The 19,725-nt window shown below is 45.6% G+C and overlaps 1 protein-coding gene across 4 annotated transcripts in view; it reads left to right on the forward strand.

Annotated features, from left to right (window-relative positions):
* Positions 1-1,761: 1,761 nt before the first annotated feature.
* The window catches only part of itprid2 (ITPR interacting domain containing 2), a 72,381-nt gene continuing 54,417 nt past the window's right edge, over positions 1,762-19,725 (forward strand). For 2 of the 4 annotated variants that reach the window (XM_063213252.1, XM_063213256.1), the window contains exon 1: positions 1,762-2,072. The gene's annotated coding sequence lies outside the window, so the exon portion shown is untranslated. Of the gene's footprint in view, positions 2,073-2,109; positions 2,874-19,725 lie in introns of those variants that run through there. The other 2 variants (XM_063213255.1, XM_063213253.1) reach the window with 2 other exon arrangements.

The raw sequence follows: 19,725 nt of genomic DNA on the forward strand, positions 1-19,725 counted from the left end.
CGCTCAACTGACTCCAGCAGCCTCACCACAAGACACAGAAAATATATAATGATAAACAAGTAAGCAAGCAAGCAAACAAACAAAAACAAAAAGCCTAATAATTTACCTCATTACCAACCTTATCTTCCTCTTCTTCCACTTATAACTACAAAAGACTATTGCCATAATAACACCATATAATAATGCTGTTCATGAAGACGAAATATATGTTTCTGTTAAAATATGTTCTTATTAGGCCCACCAATTAAATTGCTGTTTTGATTGTCCCTCTCGATGTATAGCCTATGATTACACAGACAGTTGCTGGTGATTTCGTTGTAACCGAATGTCAAAATGATGGCCTTAATTGGAAGGACTCGCGCAAAGTGACCGAAAAATTAAAGGGGATAGACCGTTGTCCAAGATAATGACCTAAAGTTTAAGCGATAGATCTTCCACGATAGGCTATATGAAAATTATTACAACCTAACAAACTGGAATAGGTTTCAAAGAAATGTATGCGCCCGCGTCATAGCTTTTTTTTAATTTGACGGCGCCACGTTGATATTACTTAACATGAATGTGCCATCTTCATTGGCTGCCCTACACGTTGATTGATTCACCCCATGAAGGCTATTTTGATCGTACAGTAGCCTATTTCTGGAGAGTGCCTCCTGCACTCAAAACTTCTGGTTTATCTTTGCGCCATCTTGTGGACACACTTGTTCTCGGTCGCACAAGCATGTGCCAAGCCTAAGCCTAAAAATTATCACAGCAAAACTGGGTTGGAAAAAATAGACGGCTCCTCCAGTCCTTGTAGCCTATTGCCAGACCAGGTGTTTCAAACAAAACTAAAAAGGTCATCATTGGTATTTAAAACACGAGGCAATTCAGAAACACCTCCCCATCTCCTGCGCACAGAACTTACAGAGGATTCCAGTCAGTCAGAAAATGAGTAGCCTATTCCATTTTGCTCTTCCATCTTTTCCCAGCATGTTTAAAGAATTAGGACTATTTCTATAAGATGAATTGAGATGAAGTGAACTTTGATTAGCCTACCTCTCCCAATTGTTCCCTTCCAATCTCTTCAGGGCAACTGTACTGTTATGCGCCATGCATTAGGCCTACGTGGAAAATCAGATTTTTTGTCATTGTTACAATGTCCCCCTGTTATGGGTGTCTTGATTAAAAGTTTAAAAAAAAATTAAATTAAAAAAAAAAAAAAGATATGATGATGCTGATAATAATAAGTAAAAAGAAAAAAATGTATGCCTACTTACCTTTTAACATTTTGTTATACGGTGAGAATGAAATTGGTGACATGATGACATTTCAGCTATAGGGATATCCAAGCAAAGGGTATTTCTCAGAATTTAGGCTATATTTTCTGAGCTAAAACGTGAAGAATAGTGATATGGGATACAATGGCGCCGTAGTGTGGCAAGTATGTATCACTGCATTTCAACTGCAACAACATTCAAATGCCTTCTCAATGTCCACCTATGCATACTTACAGAATGACAACACTTTCCAAATATCCTGCACAGCAACAGATGATTATCAAATAAATAGTTTGAGTAGAGACTTGGTTTGGTGTGGGCACCATATAGTTCTACTTCATCCCAAACATTTGGGTTGTTTTTAGTTGCCACAGGACACAAGTAGTGCACTAAATATGGAGTATAGCCTAAAGCTAAGAACTGAGCAGCAAATGTAGATCACATCTTTTGTACATGATTATATCAGATAGCAACAAACCCAAAAGCCACACGAGAAGCGTCTCAAAAGCCACATGTTATCAGATTCACAGGCTCTTCACAACCGTCTCACGCAATTAATTTCCCTGTTTTGGTGGCGTCGGAGTAGCTGCGTAACTTTCTACTTATGCCCCCTGCACTTTATCTTGTTCTCCAGCAGGTTTCAGGACAGCCAAAGTTTTGGAGTTGTGTCTTTTTTCCACGCTCGCTCTGTTACTTTATACTCTGTCCGGAAGCGGAAGCCTCTCAGTTCCATGAAGTTCAGTGAAGTTTGGCAGATGACACAGAGCAGCACCAAATCTGATCTTTCGATTTTCACATTGTAGCGGTACGATGGTAAGACAATTACATATTTCTCAGGGACCTGCCGTTTTGCATAACAGTAATTTAATGTTGGATAGCGCGCAAACCATTTGATTCTGTGTCAGACAGACAGGATTCACTCAGACTGTCTTTTGGAGGGTGTGCGGAATGTTGTGCAAGTCTGAATTTGGGAGGGTGAAAACAGCGTACCAAGAGAACGTTTTGTTGGGAGTGCGTCATGTTTTCTCAGCCCGTCTTCGTCAACATGTTGCTTGTGATGGTTATCATCAAGGTGTGCATCGCTTGCCCAGCCGTGGGGAACTGTACCACGTCGGGTGCGACACAAGGAACCGTTAAATCTGGGTTCTTTTGTCACTTTTGTGCTGTAATACATTTATTCACACGCGTAGGTGACTGTTAGTTAAGAGCTTAACTTTTACATTTCTTTCCATAATCACCACTTTCTGGCGTGGAGCGTGGGCGGAGGTGAAACAAGTGTAATCTACCTGCGCGCGCGTAAAGGGTGTTGGCTATAATGCTGACGTAGGACTGCTGTGTTGTCACGCTCATCTCAGCTGGAGTGCACAAACACTTTTTTTGGCATCAGTGAGAAACTGATTGTGTTCACAGTTTATTTCGCATTTGGTGAAAACCTTGTGAGATGAGTAAATATTCATGATGTTTGGATGTGCAAGCAACAATGAAGCGCCAGTTTGTTTATCTTCTGTAAAAGGAGTATTAATTGCCATAGCCTAATTGTATACCTGCACTTTTTTTAAAACTGATGGCAAAGTAAACGAAACGATCCATTTTTTAAAAGGGATACTTATCTTGGTAAGTTAAAATCTCTCTCTCTCTCTCTCTCTCTCTCTCTCTCTCTCTCTCTCTCTCTCTCTGTTTGTGCGCGCCTGAAAGATAGGTTCAACAGGTGCAAGTTTAGTTCCTGCAACGGGACGCTTGCTTTAACATTCTATGCTGCACGATTCTATGCTCCAGATTAATATTTGTAGTAGGCTATAGTTTTTTTCCTCATCCTGGCTGATCTCACCAAGTCTCCCTTGACAGCAGCAACATTTTCTAATAGGCTGATAATGCTTTACGTAACAAGGGTGGAGGAAGTAACTTAATCTGTAGGCTGAAATTCTTTTGCATAATTCTTTGTAAACTATTTTGGAGTGGTGTTCCTTTTGGATGAGTCACTGGGAGAGCAGAAGCATAGCCATAAATGATCACAGAATGTGTCTGCATAGACAAAAAAGAACAGTTGGGGCCCAAAACACACAGGTTGTGTTATTACTAAACCAGTCAGTCAAACGTGTAGGCCTACGGTAGGACCGTTTGGTATAGTGAGCTGGAATGGAATGACAAGTGGGTTGACACAGGGCTATCTCAGGTGTGTGTGTGTGTGTGTGTGTGTGTGTGTGTGTGTGTGTGTGTGTGTGTGTGTGTGTGTGTGTGTGTGTGTGTGTGTGTGTGCGTGCACGCATGTTTGTGCATGCGTGCGTGAGAGAGAGAGGCCGGATTTATGGGGTTGTAATTACACATGACCCATATGTTCGAGAGAGAGAGAGAGAGAGCTCTGTGACTCTTTTGAACTTGTAGCGACAGTGACATTGGTTTACACTAAGGGGCCTGGGTCTCTGTTTCTCTGATGTGAATCAGCCCCCACCCCCCTTGCAGCCCCTGACTACACTATTTTCCACTCATCGCATCGCTGCTTGATGTCTTGATGTTTTTGAAAAGTAGGCCAGCCATACTTGGTATAAACCGAGGCTGGAGCAAACAGAGAGGTTTCTGAGGGCGTCTGTTGATAAGAAAGTACAGTAGGTTACAGGTGTCAGCAGCACACAGCTGATTGCAGTACTCTCTTTCTCTCTCTCTCTCTCACTCTCACTCTCTCTCTCTCTCTCTCTCTCTCTCTCTCTCTCTCTCTCTCTCTCTCTCTCTCTCTCTCTCTCTCTCTCTCTCTCTCCCTGCTTCCCCCCCTGTGTGTGTGTGTCTGTGTGTGTCTGTGTGTGTCTGTGTGTGTGTGTGTGTGTGTGTGTGTGTGTGTGTGTGTGTGTGTGTGTGTGTGTTTGCTGAGTCTATATGGGTGGATCCGTGTTTTCGCTCGCTCACATGATTGTCAAAAGTAAAGCAATGAAAAGCAGTCAGCTGTTCCTATACTACCAGGACAAGGCTACGGTACTTTGCTGTGGATCACACTGTACCTTCCCCTTCTTTAACCAAGGGAAGGTTCTGAGGTCTCAGTACACTGGCTCAGGCCTACCTTTCCTTATTAGGAGTGTGGGATGAGGAGAGAGAGAGAGAGAGAGAGAGAGAGAGAGAGAGAGAGAGAGAGAGAGAGAGAGAGAGAGAGAGAGAGGAGAGAGAGAGAGAGAGAGAGAGAGAGAGAGAGAGAGAAGAGAGAGAGAGAGAGAGAGAGAGAGAGAGAGAGAGAGAGAGAGAGAGAGAGAGAGAGAGAGAGAGAGAGAGATTCACGCGGAAATATGACTTATCCTCATAAATGTCTACCCCTTTTTGGTTTAGCTACGCCAACTGTTTTGTTTATCATTCCATTAGTTAGCGCTAAATTAGTTTTGGCCCAGGCCCAAGTTGCGCAAGGCCAAACCAGGTGCCTTTTTACATAATGCTCCAAAGTGTTCACATCTCTCTCTCCCTCTATCAGCTCCACTCCACCACACTCTCGGCACCATGAGCACAAACATGGCGCTCAGGGAAGTATTATTGTCACAGGATGACAGGAAGTCTGTGTTGCCATAGCGCCGCTAGAGTTCCATAGGTCAAGTTTATTTAGAAGGAGGGGAAATCTTCTGCTATCGGGGCTATCAGGATACTCCTCACTTCACGCCTTGATAGGAAAAGGTTTTTTTGACATTTGCAGACACAGCACGGTTTTGTCTGTCAAGACAGTCAGTCAAAATTGGATGAGGGGGAAGGGGAATTGTGTGTGTGTGTGTGTGTGTGTGTGTGTGTGTGTGTGTGTGTGTGTGTGTGTGTGTGTGTGTGTGTGTGTGTGTGTGTGTGTGTGTGTGTGTGTGTGTGTGTGTGTGTGTGTGTGTGTGTGTTAGCCATGCTATGAGAGGGAGAAGTGTGTGTGTGCGTGTGAGAGAGAGAGTGTATGTGTGTGAGTGAGTGAGTGAGTGAGAGAGTGTGTTTGTGTGTTAGCTAGCCAGGCTATGGAGGGGATTGTTGCGGCCATGGACACAGGAAATGAAGCTGGCGGTGGGCCCACAAACAACCCCCAACAGCTCCGACAGGCAGGCAGGCAGGCGGACAGGCAGAAAGGCAGGCAGGCAGGCAGGCAGGCAGGCAGGCAGGCAGGCAGGCAGGGGGACAGGCAGGCAGGCGGACAGGCAGGCTGGCAGGCTGGCAGGCAGACAGGCGGACAGGCAAGGCAAGGTAAGGCACGGCAGACAGGCGGACAGGCGGACAGGCGGACAGGCGGACAGGCGGACAGGCAGGCGGACAGGCGGACAGGCAGGCAGGCAGACGGGCAGGCAGGCAGGTGGACAGACAGACGGACAGGCAGGCAGGCAGTCAGGCAAACAGACAGACAAACAGGCAGGCAAACAGGCAGGCAGGCAGGCGCACAGGCAGGCGGACAGGCAGGCAGGCGGGCAGGCGGACAGGCAGACAGGCAGACAGACAGACAGACAAGCAGGCAGGCGGACAGGCGTGCAGGCAGGCAGGTAGGCAGGCAGGCAGGCAGGCAGGCGGGCAGGCGGACAGGCAGACAGGCAGACAGACAAGCAGGCAGGCGGACAGGCGTGCGGACAGGCGTGCGGACAGGCAGGCAGGTAGGCAGGTAGGCAGGTAGGCAGGCAGGCAGGCAGGCAGACAGGCAGGCAGGCAGGCAGGCAGGCAGGCGGGTAGGCAGACAGGTGGACAGGCAGGCGGACAGGCAGGCGGACAGGCAGGCGGGCAGGCAGGTAGGCAGGCAGGCAGGCAGGCAGGCAGGCAGGCAGGCAGGCAGGCAGGCAGACAGGTGGACAGGCAGGCAGGCAGGCGGACAGGCAGGCGGACAGGCGGACAGGCAGGCAGGCGGGTAGTCAGACAGGCAGGCAGGCAGGTGGGCAGGCAGGCAGGCAGACGGGCAGGCAGGCAGGTGGACAGGCAGGCGGGCAGGTGGACAGGCAGGCGGACATGGGTGTATAAACAAGATGGACCGCAGCAGGCTCTATGTGTTTTACTTCTAATTAAGGATGCAAACGATTAATCGATTAATCGACTTTTTATCGATCAATGCATTAATCGATTAAAAAACATTAATAGCAATTAATCGACAATTCAACTGACAAGAGACCCATGTGAAATGGGCATGTGAAGAGTGTGTAAGAAGAGGGGTGTGGATAGTGGGAATATTTAAATCACCTTTGGATTAAAGAATTGAAATAGAATTAATTTAAATGTGGTATTCCATCTCAATTTTTAATTAACATTTTTAGATTTAGTAGGTTTTTTTTCGAGAAATATTGAGATTTCGGGGGGGGGGGGGGGGATTTATCAATAAATCGTAAGTCGATCGATAAGGCTATCAACTAATGATTAATGAATTAATCGATAATTTGCATCCCTACTTCTAATGTGATGAATTGGGACAATTAACTATTTTTGCTATGCTGTGCTGTGTGTATAGCCATAAATCATGGCTCATCTTGGTCGAAGGAGGTTAGTTGTAGGCAACTGGACCTCAACTTCTTTTGAGAGATTGATATTAAAACAATTTCTAGCTCCAATATGAAGTAAAGAAAAATGCTTCCTCACAGCTTAACTCTTTTGACCCTGGTTTAGTGTTTGTGTGAGGGTGGGGGGATGTCTTGTGTGATGGCAGCTTTCCCATATAGTCCCTGACTGTTCTGTTTACAGAATGTACCTAACATCTGTCCTTTCAGCTGAGTGTACAGTTGGCAAGGTGTTTGCCATATTGGTACATTGCCGTATGCATTCAGTGTGTGTGTTCTTACACTTTACTAAGCCAAGTCCATGAACCCCAAGTTTTATGAGGTAGTAATATGAATCAGATTGTTTTGTGTGATGTTCATTCATCATTCAGCTAAACATAGCTTACATTTTATTCACACACTACAGCTATGAATAGAGAATAAGTTATACAAACTGTTAATGTCATGTCCAGCTGTAAGCTTTTCATGTCACATCTGTAACACTAGATATTGTGCCTGACACCTATCCGTTTTTTTATTTTTTTATTTTTTTTATGGTGTTAACATTTTTCCATTTTTATGCGATTTTCCATGAAGCTGTCAGCCCCTTGGGTCGTCTCCCAGCACTGCGGCTGTTTCATAACCCGACCTTCCCCTTTACAGCTCCGGACCACTGACACAGAGTTTGTTTTCTCTAGCACTTAGTGCCTCGCTCAGCCAATCCAATATCAATAAGCAGATCATTATCCGGGCAGCTAATCCCGCTCGATGTGCCGTGATGGGTCAGTCAGGGTGTCCAACTCAATATCTAACCTCGTGTCCTCTCATTTTGCTTGTGGCCTCTTGCTTCGCTGATGATGCCCCGCCTCCGTGGACAAAATGGTAAACTTTCCCTGCTGACAACTTTCAGGGGACTTTTTGCCATTCAGCATCCAGATTGCAAGTGAGAACATTTGCCTTTGGATAGGGCTGCTTGATTATGGAAAAAATCAATATCACGATTATTTCAGTATTTTTAAGGAAAATAAGTGTGCCAAACAATTCAGAATCTTCCCTCCCTTCAGCAGCGTGACGGGGAAAGTCATATAGAGAAACACACAGTTGTGTTCTGCATGAGTGTTGGATAGCAAGCCTGCTCTGAACTCGCAATGGCTCAAGTGGAGGGGGCTGTGTTGTGCGTAGCATAGCCTAACTTTTGGTTTAGACAAATGACAAAATAGTTGTTTCAACTCGATATTATGAAATTTCATACTGTTTGACAGCAATATTGATATCACAATATTAATTCAATATATTGCACAGCCCTACTTTGAATTGAGCTTTTGCCAGATTGAATTAAAATCGTCAATGACCTTTTGCATCACATCACAAGGCCACAAGCAGAAGGAGAGGATGTGAGGTTGCATAATGAGTTGGACCCTGGGTCTGCCCCTCAAACAGGAGGATATTAAATGGGAGGAGTTTTATTGTTGTTGTTTTTGTTGTTGAAACAACCATACGCTGAAATGTTCAGGCGCTACAGGCAGGCAGGGGGCTGGCCTTCTATTTTCTGTGCTTATTTCCCGGAGGTGCTGGAATTGAAACCCTTGGTAACACTGACCTTGTTCGTGGGCTAATGATTAAACTGTGTTATGATAATGCCTGGTACATGCCGTGTCTTGGCTGCTGCTGCCGCTGCTGTTGCTGTTGTGCCTCAGCCAAACCAGACTGCCTCAGGACTGAGGGGAGGGGTGGTGGTGGTGGTGATGATGATGATGGTGGTGGTGGTGGTGGTGATGATGATGATGATGACTGGAGAGGCCATGGCCTAGTGGTTAAGATTGGCTTTAGATTGCAGGTTCCAATCCCACCCCTCCACTCCCTATCTCACCCCATGGCTGATGTGCTCTTGAGCAAGGCACCTAACCCCACACTGCTCCAGGGACCGCAACCAATACCATGGCATGTAATGTACTGATCAGAACACTAAATCACTTTGGATGAAGGCGTCAGCTGAGTGTATTGTAATGTAATAATAATTAGGATGATGACTGATAAACACTCACCTGTCTAAGATGACATGATGTGGCCTGGATTTTAGCGGAGCTAGACGAGTGGTAGATGGTGGGAGGGTGTGTTCAACCTCTCACAGAAGAGTAGCCCAGAGAGGGTTGTAAGAATTGAGCGTGGCAAATGTATTACTGTTATCAGTGCTCCTGGAGCAAAATGTTTCTTTCACTAAGTGTTGCCTCACAGCCGTTTGAAGCTGAAGCTGTAGTGTTTTGTTATTTTCTTATCCACATGTTGAACTGAAAGTAACTGTGTCCTTCTTTGTAGAACCCACATGCACAAAATATTCTGTTACATTTCACAAATCTAAATGTGGAGCTTCTCAGTACATTTGAGCTGGTCCTGTTTCACTCTGTCAAGTCACACATCTACATAAGATACACATATACAAACAACCATAAACGCAGATCAAAATCAAGAGGAAAAAAGCGATTGTGAAAAAAACATATCCTGAGAATTGACGTAGACAAGAGATTAAATAGGTCATGGTTAGGCCAGCGCTAGGCCATGGTTTGCTTAGTGTTAGACCAAAGTCACCCTCCTCCAGACAGACCCTCGCCACTGATCAGAAGCATTGTGCCATGCCTTGTTACCAGATGGAAAATGCTGAATTATCGTACCAAAACCTAAACATTATTGTTTTGGGAGGAAAATATCATACAAAGACCCACAGTGTTGTTTCAAGGCATCTAAATGAACTGAATGACACCTCTGAAATGATTGGGCATCATGTTTTTTGATCGTACGTACAGAGGATAAAATGGTCAAAATTATGGTACAAATACGATAATTATCGCACATCTGGCAACACTGGTGCCATGATGCCTTAAATGCAGAATGTGCCACCACAGGAGTCAGACGCGCTGGAGGGGAAAAGACGCAAAGCAAACAACAGAAAGATCAGAAGGATCAAGCCAGCAGAGTACAGACTAGAGTACAGTTTGTGTTCTCCAATCTACTGGGCGGGCTTGAAGATACATCACGTTCCTGCCGTCCAACAAAACCTACTTTTCCACTGAAGACAAAAAAATATGGGCCTCTTAATGTCCAAGGACGTTCCTTCTTTCATGAGGTTCCCCTACATTTGGCACAGGGCTCTGGCAGATTCCTTTAGCATATGTTGTGGTGCTCTGCTGGCAGGAAGGTCCTCTGTCTTTTTCAGTTCAAATCTTTTGTTTGTTTTTTGTTTTTTTCTTTCCAAAGTTTCATTGGAAGAAATGTACTTGTACACCCTTCTTCCCCAGCTTGAAGTGTTTTGACAAAATGGAGGGTTTGGTTTAAAATCTATATACACAGCAAGACAATAAAGGTATAACTTCTGCTGTGGGGATGACGAGCCTACTTCTAGTCCAGACATATGCTTTGTCCTCTTGTCCTCTTTTGTAGACTGGGGAGTGATTTTTATCTTTGGCTGGATTTATCACGGCGAGCTGTAGCTCGTTCACCATCTCCACACTCTTGTTTAAAGCATGAGCGGAAATGATCCTGGAGCCAAGAGGGGGAGAAGCTTTGGGAAAAGTGCTGAGGCTGTAAGCAGCCTGTCACAAATCCAAAATAAAGGATTTTTTTGGGAGGGATGTTATAAATCGAACCTTGGCCTTGTCGTTTCCCTGCATGTACTGGTGTGCCATAATTTCTTTTTTTGAGGACGCCTGACAGAGGGGCTTAAGATTCTGGAAAGCCTCACTGTCCTGTCCTGCCGGGCCCGACCCAGATCTCTTTGTCTAGCTGGGTGAGGAGGTCGGGAGAGCTAATACTGGAAGTCCTTGTGGTAATGGCCCCCCTCTGTCTGGCTCTGTTTGCGTTTGCCTGAAAACGTCTGACTGTGACTTGCCGTTGCCGTGGCGGCAGTGATGCTGATTAAATTGCCCGATGACGGAGGAGATAACGACTAAGCACCCGTCGGTCGGGTGTTCTGTTTGCCAGATGAAATTACAAAGGTGTGTTGTTTTTCCATCTCTGTGAGGGCTGTGTGTGTCGGCCTGGCAATGGTGATAGCCACGCTGCTGCTTTGGTTTTTGGATTGCAGCACAGTTAGTATTGTTGATTGCCAGCCTCGTAAAAGGTCACGTCCCTGAGTGGCCTTTTCTTTTTAGCTTGGGTCCCAGGGAGGGTCCTTGTGGTACTCCCAGGACGGGTGTGGTGCAGGAAGTCAGTTGCCCTTTAGGCTGGCGGCTGGAGCAGCTTGACCTCAGCCTTGCCCTCTACCTAGTGAGACAATACCATAATGGGGGTGGCTGGTTTGGACCAGTGTTGCCAGATTTGGCGGTTACCCACCCAATTGGGCTGCTTGGGTTGGCCGTCTCCAGGTAAAGACAGGGGGAATCGTCCATTTGGTGTTTTTTTCTGGCAGTTTTATGCCCATAGAAATTTGTTGAAATTGGGCGGAATTTAGCGCCTCTTGGTGGTTTTTGAGCACCTTTTGGGCTGGATTTGATCAGACACATCTGGCAACACTGGTTTGGACTGCCGTCCTTCAGTCTGTTACCACTCGGCAAGCCAGGATGGCAGCAGGCACTTATGATGCCAGCAGCTTATATTAGCTGAGGAGGCCAGTTGGAGGGAGAACGCAGTTGAACAGTTGGAGGAGGGAGTGGATTCTGTTTCCCCTGCAGGGAAGAAGGTCTAGCAGGTAAGAATTTGGTGGTGTTTGAGTCCCTGTGTGCAAGTGATTGCACACTTCTGTTTTATTCATCCTTTTTGGTGTGTAACATTAGTTTTTGTGTTGGTTGCTTGGGTTTTTGGGGGTTGTGGTAATAATACGTTACTCATCGAGCTGAATGTGAATTATCTCTGTAAGCATTTGGTTAGCACCCACTTAATTATGCCTAAATATAACATTGAGAGGGTACGTGAGTCCACATCATCACTGGCGCTAACGGCTGTAAACACTGAAGCGCTGTGTATCATTTGTTGGGGTGAATACTGACATGAGTTTTTCTGTTTTGATTTGTATCTTTGTTTTGTTGAAAGCTAAGCAGACTTTTAGGGACGTCAGTGAGGCTTCATCATAACTTTACTCCTTTTCCCATGTGGCATGTAAGTCAGTGCTGGACTGGTAATCTGGCATACAGGACATTTTCCCAATGGGCCGACAGTCATCAGGGGCCTATGCATTTGTTTATTTGCTTAGATGTTCAAAATGTTTCCTTCAGAGGCCGGCCCACAATTAAGATTGGGCGACTCATCGTTGCATTGTACTGAGCCCATCATAATTGTAGTGTGGGGGTGGGGGTGAAGGGCTGGTTTTTGCCAAAAATGCCCGGGCCGATTTGTGGTCCCAGTCCAGCCCTGATGTAAGTGCACACGTGGGAACTAGCACATCCTGGTTCTCCAGAAAGGAGGTCAAGGCCAGTTTATGCATGACTTGTGTTTGGAAGTTTGTGAGAGCGGGAGTGCACAAAAGAGCCCTAAAAATAGTTAGCCCATCTCTTTTTAAAAAAGAAGGTCGAGTGCGGGAGGTTTTGTATTTTTTGAGTGGTTAATTTTAGCCACCATGATGTTTATGCTGTTGTTGTACAGTTGGAGATTGACCAAAAGACTGGGGATGGTGGGGGTGGTGTTGAGCCATTGTTCTGTCAATATGGACTACAAAAATGCTAACGTAACCCAAATGATTTCCAAACTGTGGGAAGGTATTCCAAGCGGGTTGTGAAATCTTTATTTTGTATTGTTTGTTGGCTCAGAGGCGGGCCGTGGACTGGACATTCGTGAAAATTTCAAGTGGTCCCCAAGTTGGGAAAAAATGGGAACCCCTGGCACAGCCCAAACCCAAGCCCTAACCCCAAACGCCTTGGTGGTAGCTTAGCTCGACACCTGAGGGGCTCGACATGAGGACACAGCAGCACCGCGTCCTGATCTGTCGGGGGTCACCCTGACATCCAGGTGTTTTTCATGGCCACCGTTGCCAGTGTTTCCTCCGCCGCTCAGTCTCTCTGTGATGTGGAGACACAAACCAGGAAGGACAACAGAGAGAAGGGTTGCTAAGTGTCACAGTGGGTTCAAAAGCTTTTTTAACTCTATTTTTGGCCGGTCTTTTACAGGCTTGTCCCCCCCCCCCCTGCTCATATTGAGAGAGAGAGAGAGAAGAAAAGGCAGCCACCTCCAGTGTTGCCAGATGTGTCTGATCAAATCCCGCCCAAAAGTTTCTCAAAAACAGCCAAAATGCACGAAATTCTGCCCAATTTCAACAAATTACATTGATTTCTATGAGCATAAAATGACAGAAAAAAACGCCAAATGGCCATTTTTTCCCGTTTTTACCCCCAGACAGCCATCCCAAGTAGCCATCACTGGCAACACTGCCCACCTCCTCCTCCTCCGCTATCCAGTGTCACGTATGTTCTGTAAAAACATCAGCGCCCCTAAGGCAAGGCTTTAGTTTCCAGGGGTACACTCAGGTACACTTAATGCTCTGGGTATAACACTGGTTGGGCCTGATACAGTCTTTCTTGCTTTCTTAGCTTCTGTCTCTGCTTCTTTCCTTTTTTACATTCCTTTCTTTCTTGCTTTCTTTCTTGCTCTCTTGCTTTCCTTTCTTGCTGTCTTTCCTGCTTTCTTTCTTTCTTTCTTTGCTTCTGTCTGCTTCTTTCTTCACTTCTGTGTGCTTGTTTCTTTCTTTCTTTCTTTCTTTCTTTCTTTCTTTCTTTCTTTCTTTCTTTCTTTCTTTCAGAATATACCGGTAACACGCAAACAGAGAGGTCTGAAATTTGATTTAATGTCTAACTGTCCAATCGCTTCCCTATCTGCTTTTGGAAGGAAGGCCTACCCTGTTAGGTTGGCAACCTGCTGTTTTCTCCCTGTAACCAGACCACTGTGTGTGTTTGTGTGTGTGTGTGTGTGTGTGTCCGTGTGTGTTTTTATGTGTGGGTTGCACAAGCACTGGAAGCTGGTGCTCCTCACGAGACAAACAGCTGGACATGATGATCCCAGCTGTGGGGGTGGTTGGTTGGTTGGTGGCTGTGTGTTTGGGTAGGGTCAGGGCCGCTGACAGCTTTGGCTGGGCCCAGGACAAAGACATCTGAAAGGGCCCCAAACCCAGTACATACAATGTAATGAGGATACAATTCTGGGCCCCCTCTCTCCTGGGCCCGGGACAAGTGACCTCTTTGTCAGCTTCCCTGGGTGGGGGTGGTAGGTGATTGGAGGTGAAGGCTATGGGGTGCAATACGAGGGGCGGTGTGGGTTGGGATAGATGGGTCAGCTGTGGTGGGGAGGTTTGAATAACACGATATCTAGAATGCTAATGGGTTTTGCATCCTGAACATCTGTTTGCTTCGTCCGCGTCCGACACGCTGGAGAGAAATTGCTTCCTTTGCGTGGGTAGGTGTGCGATGAACATGGGGAGGCGGTGATGGTGATGGTGGGGGTGGGGGCAGGGCTGGATTAACACACACTGGCTAGATATGGCTGCAGTCTAGGGGTCCCCGGATTGGACAAAATGGGAAAATTGCAGAATTGGGACCAGACGCAACATCAAAAAGTATTTTTTATTTTTTTTTAAATACATTTTATGCCTTTATTGTGACAGGACAGTTACAGAGGGACAGGAAATGAGCAGGGATAGAGAGAGAGATGAGGAAGGTTTGGAAAATGACCCGGGCCGGAATAGAACCCTGGTCGCAGGTGTAGTAAGTGACCCAGCCTTACCGTTAGGCCGCGGCAGGGCCAAGAGGCACCAGGCCATCTTACTCCGGCCCTGGGGTAGGGGGTAGGGGGTAGGGGGTAGGGGTGGGCGATATGACGATATTATATCGTGAATCGTGATATTGAGTAAAAGATCGTCTCGAATCTGCCAAAGTGGAGAAATCGTATAGATCGTCTTGCAGTGAGGAGTTTATTATCAGTATCAGAGTGACGTTTTCTCACTTGTGTTGTTGTCTTCACTTTATTCTTTACATTATTGTATTCCAATTGTACACTTTATGAGAGTATCATCAGTGTGTTAACATTTTATTGACTGCAAATTACAAATTGCAAGTATATGAAAGTTGTTTTTTGTTGTTTTTATTTTTTGGATGGAAGATCGTGATAAAAAATCGAAATCGTGATTTCATGTTAAAAAATCGTGACACAACATTTTTGCCATATCGCCCACCCCTAGTAGGGGGAATGATGAGGTAGCTCCAAGAGCTAGAGACATCACTCATACTGCATGGGCAGCAGACAGGGCCGAGGCAGGCAGGCAGGCAGCGGGGAGTGTGGCATGCGCTGTGCAGGGAAGAACAGAGTGGAGAGAAGAACAGAACAGAACAGACCGGAGCTGCACTGACAGCTATTTAGATTAAAACAATGCCCCGCTTCCCTCCTCCTCATCCATCTCTCTGTCTCTGTCTCTGTCTGTCTGTCTGTCTGTCTCTCTCTCTCTCTCCCTCTCTCTCTCTCTCTCTCTCTCTCTCTCTCTCTCACACACACACACTCTAACACTCTAATACACACACACACACACACACACACATACACACACACACACACACACACACACACACACACACACACACACACACACACACACACACACACACACACACACACACACACACACACACACATCCTCTGTCCATTTACTGTAAAGCAGGACACAGGGCCACACCAAGCCTATTCACAGGGCCAGTATGGACTGTAGCAGTGAGAGAGACCTAGGGGTAGTGGGTGTGGGGTTGGCCTTGCATGTTTACAACCAAGCTCCCCCCCCCCCCCCCACACACACACACACACACACACACACATGGCATTCCTCTACAAAGGCCATCCCGTCCACCTAAGCTTGTTAGGCATTGCTGTGCCCAGACCTGTGCCTGGTGTCGGTGATGGAGCACTTTGTTTGGACACTTAGTCCACTTTGTTGTTTACTCTACAGTGGCTTTGTGTGATGGAAAAGAAACAGAATATTAATTTTCTTCTCTTGTTGCCAGCACGCCAGGTCGTCTGCTTCATTTGTTTTCAATGGGTATATCCCTGTTGCCACACTGCACGGTGGTTTGCACGTCACGTCAGGAGTTTCCATGCGCTCTGGTTAAGGTTAGGAGAGGTTTGCCTTGATCTGTGTGCTTCTGTAGAACAGGGGAGGGGAGGGGGCACGTTTGTTCAAAAAGGTTGAAAACCCCTCTGCAAAACAGTGGCGAAGTGCAGTCACTGCGCCAAAGTTTAAAACTGAGAGAAATGCCTTCAAAACCTTGGTCTTAGGTTGGATATTGTAGTTACTGTGATTTGACCTGGTAGTATCTCTGAAATGGGACACAGTTGGACCATATGGATTTGTCACAAGATAAAGGAGGCGCCTTGAAGACCAGTTTCAGTCGAAACTCAATTTTGAACCAATATGTACACCGTAGTTACTTCACTTTGCCTTCGTAGGGCAGCACTGGTGTAAGTTAGAACGTCTAGAATGGTACTCTGCGTCCTTACACTTGCCATGACGATAAAGTTGAGTAATTTAAATGTCGTCTAGAATTTTCTAAGAAGTTCACACAGTATTTCCACACTTTAGGCTCATCAGTCAGTGTGCTTAGTGTTTTGGCTGTGGATACGTTTTTTTCTACTACTAATGAGGAAAAGGAAAGCCCTTCTTCACATAAGTGCGCCAGCTTCAAGTAGGTTTGTGTAATCACTTCAAAGAAGAAGTGGAGTGGAGGAGGGCCATCGGCTGTGTCTGGATCTAATCTTCACTCGGCTCTCTTTGCATGCTGCGCTTACCACAGAACATTTGTGTAATCAATGCTAAAGAGAAGTAAAATGTACTGTATAGTGTGTGTATGGGGTGGGGGGGTTTCTGTTAGGGATGTAAATAAAATCGAAATGTATCGATGTATCGGAAGTATCGGCCGGCGATTTAATCGAATCGCATCGTATCGTTGGGCATTCTTAAGAATCGAAAAGAATCAAATCGCTGGCCCCTGTGCAATGCCCTAGCTCCATAACACAATAGTAGTGGAAAAGTAATTGGAAAAAATCGAATCGAACCGAATCGCATCGTATCATGGGGAATTCTTAAGTATCGAAAAAAATCGAATCCCTGATTTAAGAAATCGATACTGTATCGTATCGTCATGAAGGCTGTGATTTACACCCCTAGTTTCTGTAATAACTGCCACGCCAAGCCATATACTGGCAAGTTGCCTATGGGTGGTAGCAGGGGCGTCAGCTGACCTAACGCTATACAGGGGCACAGTAGGGCACAGAGAGATAATGCAAGCGTCCAAAGTGCACAAGCAAAACATTTTTTGCAGTTATTTATTTTAAAAAGCTTGTAAATTGATTATATTTTTGCAAGTAGTGCATAGGTCTATACGCTGTTTTATGAGCATTCTGTGAAACTCAGACCGGGGCACAGCAAATCAATACCCAGGCACGTGCTCCTGTATAACAGGTTTGGCGACGCCTCTGGGTGGTACCCAGGTTTGAATCCTACCCTCTCTCTCTGCCCTAAACCATTTCCTGTTCTCTCTCCTCTGTCCTGTGACATAAAGGCATGAAAGGCCCCAAAATAATTAGAAACAAGTCCGACAGGCGGACAACAGATGCGTCCGTCTATGCCCGTTCTGAACCTTTTTTGCCCAAACGCCCCCTTGGCCTCCTCATAACCTGTCAAGGCAATTTATCAATAAGCCTACCATGTACTGTATAAGCCTGGATTTGAAAAAGTACCATAGGATTTCAACAGTGTTGGGCAATTTACTGAAAAACTGTAATGCATTGCTGATTACATGTTACTGTCTTTTCAAAATAATCCCTTACACTACATTTAGCAATGTGGGGACCTAAGGCGAATTTAGCTTAGGGGGGCCATCGGTCCATCCCATATCACATTTTTTTTAACATAAAATCTCTATTTTTGTTAGGCTATTTTTTTTTTGTTAAACCTTTTTTTTTTTTTTTTTTTTTAATTACAAACATAAAAAACAGGCAAACATTACAACCCTTTCTGGACAGATTTCAATGAATAGGCTATTTGCAATTTTGCATAGGCCTACATTAAATAAACTAAAATGTGAAATTCTCTTTTCACTTTAATATGAGAGCAGTGATGTCCCCCCCTCACTGAAGTGTTATTTCATGTGTGAGCATGATGCTGTCACCTATTTGAAGTGACGTTGATGTTGGATTTCATGGAATACTTTTAAATGCCGCTTTGGGAAGAAAACAGAGTAGGCGACAGGTGAACTGTATTTCTGTCAAAACAGTGGTTTGCAGGCGTTTGCGTTTTCACGTGGATATTGTCTTCGTGGACCGTAACAGACAAACCGTAAGTTCCATAAACTAATCAATGAGACATTGGCTACGTGTACATGATGTTTTTAAGTCCGATTTAATAAATGCGATTTAAATAGATCGGATTAAGAGTTATTTTGCGATGTGTATACATGGCACTTTCACTTAAATGCGATTAAACGTCTGGGGAAAATAAACCATTGCGATTGGACTGAGGACGCACGTGCTGAGCGAGCCAAATAAGGCACGGGGGCGTGGTTCAATGCCACCGAGATGCAGGTCATCTTCCCCACGAAAATCGTTGCCTCAGGCGGACTGAAATCACAACATTTCCCCCTTTCTCCCTGGATCATTTACAATGCTACATTAGCTACCCTGTTAGCATAGAAAAACGAGTGGTCAAATGGTAATGTGGAGTAACTTTGTTGTGCTTCATTACTTCGTGGGGCACTTTTACATCAATATATGGAAGCCACAACATTTATAGTCGCTTAGGGACTTTAAATTAAGCAAAACTTTCATGTGAAAATCAACAGGAAGTGCCGCCATGTTTTTCTCACTGGCAAAGAGCACGGTTGGTTTGCACGCATGAGCTCCAGGCCAAAACTGAGCGACTGCCACCTTGTGGACACAAGAGGGAATCACAGGAGGGAATCACAATTCAGAAACGCATCACGGGAGGGAAACACATCACGGGAGGGCGGACGGACGGACGGACGGACGGAGGGACGGACGGACGGACGGACACCAAAGCCTCTTATAGAGATGCGTGGGACGCATCTAAAAAAGAGAGAATTGAAGTAGTGAAGACTGAAGAGCCATTAGCTGTCCCTTGATCTTCACCCATAATATAAATTCTGAATGGGACTCGGAAAAGGGACAATGGGCTGAGCAAACATACTGAAGTCCATTGAGGGACCAGTGTTGCCAGATTTGTCTGATCAAATCCCGCCAAAAGGTGCTCACAAACCGCACAGAGGCGCTAAATTCCGCCCAATTTCAACAAATTGCATTGATTTCCATGGGAATAAAACTGCAGAAAAAAATGCCAAATGGCTAATTTCTCCCGTTTTTACCCGCAGACGGCCATCCCAAGCAGCCCAATTGGGCGGGTAACCACCCAATCTGGCAACACTCTGAGGGACTCCTCTTCTCTCCCCTGCACCACCACAGCAGTGTATAAACCCTCTGTAGTTTCCTGACAAACCGCACCGAAAACCGAAACCGTACAATTCACACACATACCGAACCGAACCGTGCAATCCATCGCAAACCGCAATTCATGTACTGCCCAGAAAAATATGTAAAACAGAGATTCTAGGAGTATCTTATCCAGTCTCTCTGATTAAAACATTAGCGTTTAATACCAAATCAGAGGATGACACAATTAAAATCACACCATTCAATTCTCATTATAAGCCTATACAAACCATATGTAGGATATTTAGTGATAAGTCCGATTCTATTAGCCAGTGCACCATTTACCATGAACAAAAAGAAAGAACCGTAGTGAACCGAAAACCGCGAACTTGACACCGCGATATGAACCGAACCGTGAATTTTGTGAACCGTACCACCCCTACTCACTGTAGTGTATTTGCCTGACTATGAGCTGAGCTGGGGCCATTCCAATGAAGAGCTGTGATGTGGTCTATCATACAGTACAGTGCACAGAACAGCCCTGCCTGGGCCTACGCTGAGTTGTCAGACTCTGAACCCTGCTTCTGGAAAACTATGTGTGTGTGTGTGTGTGTGTGTGTGTG

Source organism: Engraulis encrasicolus, chromosome 13, assembly GCF_034702125.1.
Source record: "Engraulis encrasicolus isolate BLACKSEA-1 chromosome 13, IST_EnEncr_1.0, whole genome shotgun sequence".
NCBI lineage: Eukaryota > Metazoa > Chordata > Actinopteri > Clupeiformes > Engraulidae > Engraulis > Engraulis encrasicolus.